The sequence below is a fragment of the Octopus sinensis genome, linkage group LG3 (genome assembly GCF_006345805.1).
Source record: "Octopus sinensis linkage group LG3, ASM634580v1, whole genome shotgun sequence".
Taxonomy (NCBI): Eukaryota; Metazoa; Mollusca; class Cephalopoda; order Octopoda; family Octopodidae; genus Octopus; species Octopus sinensis.
Window position 1 is genome coordinate 96,329,956 of NC_042999.1, and position 8,887 is coordinate 96,338,842.

An 8,887-nucleotide genomic window follows, 5' to 3' on the forward strand; every position below is an offset into this window, starting at 1 on the left:
ATTTGAATTTGTATAATATATCGAATGGTAGTTTTTTTTTTAAATATGAAGTAATACTATAAAATGGTGCTTGTTTGAAATATAAAATAAAAATTAAAAATTACTGCTTTTGATTTTGGTAAGTACACTTTAGTATGAGAATCTTTAAATCTATATATACTTCCTTGGTTAGTCTTCTGTAATAATCCATAATAGTTATGTGTAAAATCCATGATATCCTCTTGTATTCCAAATATAGTTCATAGACGTAGATAATATAGAATAATGGAATCCTATATTGATAAGCATTTATAGATAACTCTTCTTCTCTTCAGTAATATGAAAGGTGAAGTTTGTATAATTTAACGAATGGTAGTGTTTTTTAAAAATTATGAAGTAATATGGGAAAATGGTGTTTCTCTATGCACCTACTTTGACCAGTTGTGATGAAGATAATACTATTTTTTTATATTCAGCTGAAAGCCATACTTAGGAAATTCCCCAATTCTGATAAAGTCATTCTACTGGGGGATCTCAATGCCAGGATTGGAACAGACTGGCAAACATGGAACTCTAGGACGTTTTGGAGTTGGGAAAATGAATAGCATTGGTCTTATGCTGCGGGAACTTTGCGATGCATCCAAGGTCTAAAGTTTAGTACTTGCTGGATTATGCCATCATCTGCAAGCGTGACATCTGTGACATTTGTAATGTCAAGTCCTTTCATGGATCGGAATGCTGGACAGACCACCATCAGGTGCAAGCAAAGCTTCGGATGATGATTAGAGTGAGAGAGAAGAGGGCTAGTCGGCATTCCTCGGCGTTTGAATGTCCACAAGATATATGATGCTGTGTTGAGGAAAGAGCTTCGGACATGCTTGTCTAGCATTGAAAATACTGCAGCATGGGAAGATTTTCGAGACTAGGTTCTTCAATGTGCTGCTGAAACACTGGGATATGCTACTGCTAGACACAGAGACTGGTTTGATGAAAATGATGCTGAAGTTCAACGACTATTGGCTGTAAAGCGCAATGTCCACAATGCATTGCTATAGAGAGGACTTTCCGCTGTGCAGTGAAATCTAGCACTTGCCTACAATAGCCGTGTAAAATCACTACTGCAGCGATCTCTCAGGAAGATGCAGAACACTTGGTGGGAGGATCTTGCAAGAACGGCTGAGTGTGCTGCCCAAGCAGGTTGCGGAAGGGGTCGACACTTTTGAGGGAGCACGTATTCTGCATGAATGATTTAAGCGTGATGCTCGAAAGCACACTGCTGGTGTAGTGAATGGGGAAAGCTTAGCCTGCAATGCTTGCAGTCGTGTATGCTTATCATGAGCAGGGCTTATTAACCACCAACTGGGCCGCAAATCCAAAATATAAGTTAGTCCTACAGCGCACAATGTTCCTGAAGGTCAGCAATGGTCTTCCTCGGTCACGAGTGGACTGCCATTATGTATGTATGTATGTATGTATGTATGTATGTATGTATGTATGTATGTATGTATCAATTATGTATTCATGTATTTTACTTTGAATTTAATTTAAGGTCTTGAGAGAGTTCAAGCCGATTGCTAACAAAGCAACAAAACTTTTTGAGTTAAGAGAGTTCCCGGTGTTTGTGAATATGTGGTTGAGTTGGTATGTTGGTTAAACAGTTGATGCATATACATAAGTATGTGTATCTATTAACATAAGAATTTCACATGGAGAATTTCTGGAATGTCTTACAGAACTTCACTGTGCCACCAATAGATTGGATTTGGAGAATTTGCATCTATGTTTTTTGCTCTTCTTCCAAGTGTTTCTAGGTTTTTCTGCAAATTTGTTGGTACATGATCTAATGCATCAATAATGATGAGTACAAACGAGATTTTCATAATCAGAATACAAGACCTTTAAATCCCGCCTTAATTCGCCATAAATGTTCTCTTTTTTTCTGGCCATTTGATCGTACATTCACGTCTGCTGGGCGGCTGAACTCTACAACTGTGCATGACTTCCGTTCCCTATCCCATAGAACAATATCAGGTCTGTTAGCTCCGAATTGATATTTTTATTGGTGTGTTCCACCAGTATTCCTTGTTTTTAAAGGTGTGAATATCTGCTGGTTCCGACATGCCCTTGATTTATACGCCAGGGCAGTCCTTCCTACGGATAGCATTGCAAATAGTCCTTGCAACAATATCATGCCTCGTAGACATTTTGGGGCAGATGCTGATATGTATCTATGTATGTATGTATGTATGTATGTATGTATACATGAAGGTGTAAAGGTGTCACATTAGTGGGTAGTTTTTGGAGCCTACCGGGGTACCGCTACAAGATTTAATATACGAATGCGAGTGTTTATGTGTGCACTTGATCTTTTGTTATATCTATGCACATGTAACTCATTTAAAAGAGAAACACTCGCGTCTCTCTCTCTCTCTCTCTCTCTCTCTCTCTCTCTCTCTTATATATATATGTGTGTGTGTGTGTGTGTGCAAGTGTATAATATGTATACACATATATACGTGTGTGTGTGCATGTGTGTATGAATATGTATGTTCATGTAATTACATTTAGACAGTTATACACGTATAATCCATAATAAAATATATGTATATATGTATGTTTCTGTCTACACACACACAAACAAATTTGTACAATATAATATATATATTATATATTATATATATATATATATATATATATTATATATATATATATATTATATATATGCATATATATATATATATATATATATATACATATATATATTATATTATATATATATACATACATACATACATATATATATATATATATGTGTGTGTGTGTGTGTGTAGACATGCATACATATATACAATATATTTTATTAAGGACTATACATGTATAACTGCCTAAATGCAATTACACACATGAACATACATATTCATACATTAAGAAATATACAGACTCAGACACACAAGCGTGTGTGATGAGCATGTAGTGTGCGAGGGGGAGAGGATGAGCGCACATGTGTGCGTACGTGCTTTCACATCTGTTTTAGCACATATGAGTAGGTGGTATTCTGGTAGGTAAGGCGCTCGAATATAACTGAATTTAGCCTGAATCAAGCTTAGTAAGTTCCCTTTCTGGGTGAATGAAACCGGAGAGTATATTAGTAATTCCTCGGTTTTCAAAATTACATGCCTACATATAAAGAGTATATAGCAAAACATTTACATCTACTTACACTACAATAGGTAATGTATCTAAACCATTTTCCAGTTCTTTTTTTTTTTTACAGAACAGGATTATGTTTAGTCATTGAGGAGGGATCTTGCTGTTCCTCGGTTTATTTTATCTTCGTTTCCCTTCTTGTTAAAAACAACACACATACACGTATGTAATATATACATACATACATAATACATACATATATATATATATATATATTATAATATATATATATATATATATATATATATATATATATATATATATATATATACGCGAGAAGAGAAAGAAAGAAGCCACAAGAATGGATAGGTTTAGTACAATCGTTTTAGTACAATCGTTTCATTCAGTATAGTTTTTTTTGGTGCATCTAAGTTAGGTACCATATTCAAGTAAATTCATTTAAATTAACTTGAATCTTTATTGCTCTTTGAATATATATATATATAATATATATATATATATATATATATATATATATATATATATATATATATATATATATATATATATATATATATATATATGCGTCTGTGTACATACAAACACACACACACATGTATGACTTGTGGTGGGTGAGGGATATTTCTATTTAGATTTTATTTTCACTAATTATGTCTGCAGGTATCGTTTTTCCAAAGTGAATCGCCTGAAGAGAGTTCCGTGTACAAACAGATGTCTATGACGTCCTTATTAATTAGAAAGTAAGAAATCTACCATAGATTGTGAGGCGTTGGCTTTTTACAAGAGAACGATTCCAGAGAATCTCTCTCTCTCTCTCTCTCTCTTTCTCTTTCTCTCAGAGCATAAACGTGTACGTGTGTATACATACGTATATATATATATATATATATATATATATATATGTATGTATGTATGTATGTATGTATGTATCGAGAGAGAGAGAGAGAGAGAGACGAAGGAGAAGTGTTTATGTTGTAAGAGTATTGCCAATTGGTTTTCAGATTGCTAGAAATGGATTTTTAAGTAACGAGAGAAACGGTTTGAAGATTGTAGACTAATATAATATGTAACAGCAACAACATTTTTTTCTTTTCTTTCCTTCATTTTTTACTTCTTATTTTGAAAAGTAAAGAAAAATCTTCTATAAAAATAACGTCATTTTTATTTTTATTTTAAACTCTTTTTTCCCTCCTTTTTGTAATATCAACATTTTGCGATTTCCAAAACACTCTGTCTAGTTTTATATATTTTGTTTTCTAATGCAAATTGTACATAAATGTGCCAACATTAGTATAGTATATAGTATAGTAATAGAGACGGGTGCATATGAACGCATACATGTATATGTATGCAATAGATTAGTCCAAAACTTCGACATGTTGATTTTACTTTCCATCCTTCCAAAGAAGGTAAAATTAGTTTCATTCAAGTAGAGCTTGATACTCCGTTCGACTACATCATTATAGCATGGATACAGTCCAGTGATTGTTACTAGTAAAAGATACGCATGTTCATAGGTTCGCTTATGTGTACAAATATGTTTATTTCTTTCATCCTTTTTTTCTGTCTTTCACCTTTATATTTTTATATACAAGATTTTTCAAATGTTTTAATCAGTCAACGAAAGAAAAAGACAATACCCAATACGTTATTTATTAACTCATGCTTGATTTTGTCTCTTCTTTTCGTGACCCTTGCTTGCCTCTAAAGCTATCTTAAAGCAAGAATGCTTGAAGATCGTAATATTGTGAAACACAAGTCTCTAGAAAAGGAATTCAATACATTCATGTGAATTCGTGTGTGTGGGGGGGGGGGTCCGTCCGTCCTTAGTCGGGAGGGAAGGCACTGTGTTCATAATCATGATCCTTCGCAGTCTCTCTGGGGCAGATGGGAGGAAGGAAACTTTCAGCAGAGTGGACTCCGCCAAAGGCACCCAATGTGTCAGCTAGTGGTGTTACATATCAATCTCTCTCTCTCTCTCTCTCTCTCTCTCTCTCTCTCTCTCTCTCTCTCTCTCCTCATAAATATGTGGGGTGTGTGTATACGATTGAGACTTTCTATGGAAAATGACGTGGTATAAACATTCGCCCTGCTTTCGCTTGTAGTTTGACTGTCCCAGCAGTAGCTAGACCGTCAGACATAAAATCTCGGTTCTCCCACTTTTGATGCAGTAAAACATGCAAGATGTGGCAGCTGGTAGGGAGAAGGTGTTACAACATCATTCAACTGGTATTTTATTTATCGAATTCAATAGGTGAAAGCTGGAGTTGACCTTGCTGAGACGAACTCAGTGAGCAGAGAAGCGGAGCAAATACTGCAAAGCTTATATCCAACATTCTGATGACCCTACCAATTGATCTACACACACACAGAGTGATGGAAGCAAAAATTTTCTGCTCACGGCAGAGGTGGGACCCCTTTTCTAAATTTCACTTTCAGCCTCCGGAGCGCACCGCTAATTCATAAGACTTATCCACATCTCTCTCTCTCTCTCTCTCTCTCTCTCTCTCTCTCTCTCTCTCTCTCTCTCTCTCTCTCTCTCTCTCTCGCTCTCTCTCTCTCTCTCTCTTTATATATAATATATATATATATATATATATGTAGGTCCCGGGTTGATTCGGGGTTAACCACAGTAAATAAGGTACTCAATACATAGTAGAGTAAAATTAATTTATTATATAGAAGGAGCTTCTACAGGACTAGAACTGTTTCATTCAAGAGAAATCTTCAGGAAGCATGAGCTTCCTGAAGATTTCTCTTGAATGAAACAGTTCTAGTCCTGTAGAAGCTCCTTCTATATAATAAATATATATATTATATATATATATATATTATAATATATATTATATATATAGATATATATATATATATATATATATATATATATGTACTATATATACATATATATTTACATACATATATATATATATTCAATATATACATATATATATAATACTTATATATATATACATATATATACACACACACATACATACAATATATTATATATATATACACATATATACATACTAATATATACATACATATATATATATATATAATATATATATATATATATATATATAATATATATATATATATATATATATATATATATGGCTTGGTAACACTGCATTATGCTTTTTTAATTCTTTTCTGGCTCAGTATTTGGATGCGGCCATACTGTAGAACCTTCAAGCTATTTTTTTACATGATAATATCAGATCATATTTTGTCTGCTTCAATATTTCATTGTTTCCGTAACATGGCAAAAATGCCAAGTAAGCACTGGAGTAAAAGGCTATAGCAACTGACCCAGATAATTCTTTCATAAAAAATACTACTGGGAATTCCAGTTCGATATATTCTTTTATTCTTTTATATGCTTCAGCCTTGACTGCGGCCATGCTGGGGCACATCGTCAGAAGTTCGATTTGAGCCTGACGAGTCACCTATACTGCTAAACGCCATATGAACGGCCATAACTTTTAACTTCCTATAATATATATATATATATATAATATATATATATATATATATATATATATATCGCCTTTGATTTTTGGAGAATTTCTTTGATTTAATACCATAGAATATATATATATAATATATATATATATATATATATATATATATATATATATACATACATACATATGTACATATGCATATATATATACAAATATATATATATATATGTAAAGTATATGTGCACACATATTTAGATATACATATATAACACATGTACATACTTAAAATCACACACACACAACCAACTCAATCTTCCGTCGACCAAATTGTCCACCTAAAGCATTTTCAGCCAAGGTTTTACATGACCAATGTAAAATAACATTTTACAACTTCCATATTTACATTTGAATTTATACCACAATTAAGCTATTTAAAATAACCAGCTCCCTAGAAAATATGTGAGAGTTCATAGATGTATTTATCTCTTAAACAAACTAAATAGATGAATGTATACTTAGTTACTCAATTATCTATAGTAAAATCTATATAATCAATTTTCTCTGATAGTTTCTATAGAGCCACTTTGCTCACAGTACATGCATACTCAGCTTTAAGAAAGGGTCAAAACAACTCACCAGTGCATTCTCTTTACGCTCAATTCTTTACAGTTGTGTTTGTATACTTAGCTCAAATGTTTATACTGTCCATGAACCACGAATGAAAATAAATTTTTGTAAAAGCTTATATTCTTTTCTTTTATTTCTTTAAATTTTATTTATCTAGCATTGATGGGAATTAATTCAAATGGGGCAGCCTATTCCTGGATTGAAATAACACTTTTGTTCACGGATGGTCTTGAAAATTTGGCTTATAGTTGAACACCAACAGACAGGCTGTGTTTATATATACTGAAAATGTCACTATAATCTTCACTATATAAACATAAGCTTTATATCAGTCGAACATTTCGTCTAAATACGTATTCAAATTGCTAATAGGTTGCGGCTTTTTTCAACAGATTTTATTCAACAAAAACAATAACGATATGTAACAAAAATATCTTTAAATGATTATTCCGGAACATATTCACCATCTACTTCAAATACTGCTTCCCATTTGGTGTTTTTGTTAAATATTGTTATTGTTTTTGTTGAATAAAATTTGTTGAAAAAAAGCCGCAATAATTATGCACCAACCCAATAGCAATTTGAATACGTATTTAGACAAAATGTGCGGGGTTAAGTTTGATTAAATTTTCAAAATATTACCACAGGATTACAAAATCAAATAAGACAAGAAAAGAAATTTATATCCATGCTGTTTGTCAGTCAAAGAAGGTTCAACTAGTTATGGCATAAAAAGAAAGTTAAATAAGATCATACAAAAGTATTACAAAATATATTAGAACATTTACCATAACTTTGGTGATTTAGAGATGCTAACTTTGCCACTCAAATCTTAAACCCTTTGATCCCATGAGTACGGTGAGTACAAAACCATGTGACTGTCGGTTTTTGCGTCTTTCCAGAGTATAGTCAAACGAAATCGTGCTCACTAAAGCGTACTTGCGGGTTCAAAAAGCTTTACGATTTGAATCGTTGCAGGTTTGCGGTTGGGAAGAGGAATAAGTTGTAATGAGTTCCAGAGGAATGCAGTTGTAATAAAGGAGGATTTGTCTTTTTAACACGGAAGATAGGATGTACAACCCAATGGAGAATTACACAGAGGGAGGAAACAAGTATGCGTTGAACCAAGTAATCAGGTGATTACAACAAAATGCGTGATATAAATTCTTTGTTCAGCATCAACGATAATTTGAAACGATCTGCTTTAAAATGATAATAAAGGTTTGAGTATAGCATATATTGCCACCGCGTCATTTAATAATATATCCATTCGTGATTGAAACGGTTACATAATTCCAGCCAAGATTATTAACTGTTCTTTGTTCTTTAATAGATAGTATTTTAATCGTCTTTAAATTATCTCACTTATTAAACTGTACATTTCTTTCAAAATTGAAGCCAAATGAAATCCTTTTGGAATCCATGATATTTACAATCGTTAACGACAATACATTTACTTTAGTCTCATACTATGCACTGAGAGTCCTTAAAATACAACAGAGCGACTAATTTACAAATAAATGATAATTACTTCCATAGGTACAAGGCTAGAAATTCATGGGGAGCAGTCAGTCGATTAAATCAAAGTCAATATTTGGCTGGAACGTTTTTTTATCAACCCTGAAAATTTACTTCGGTGAGAT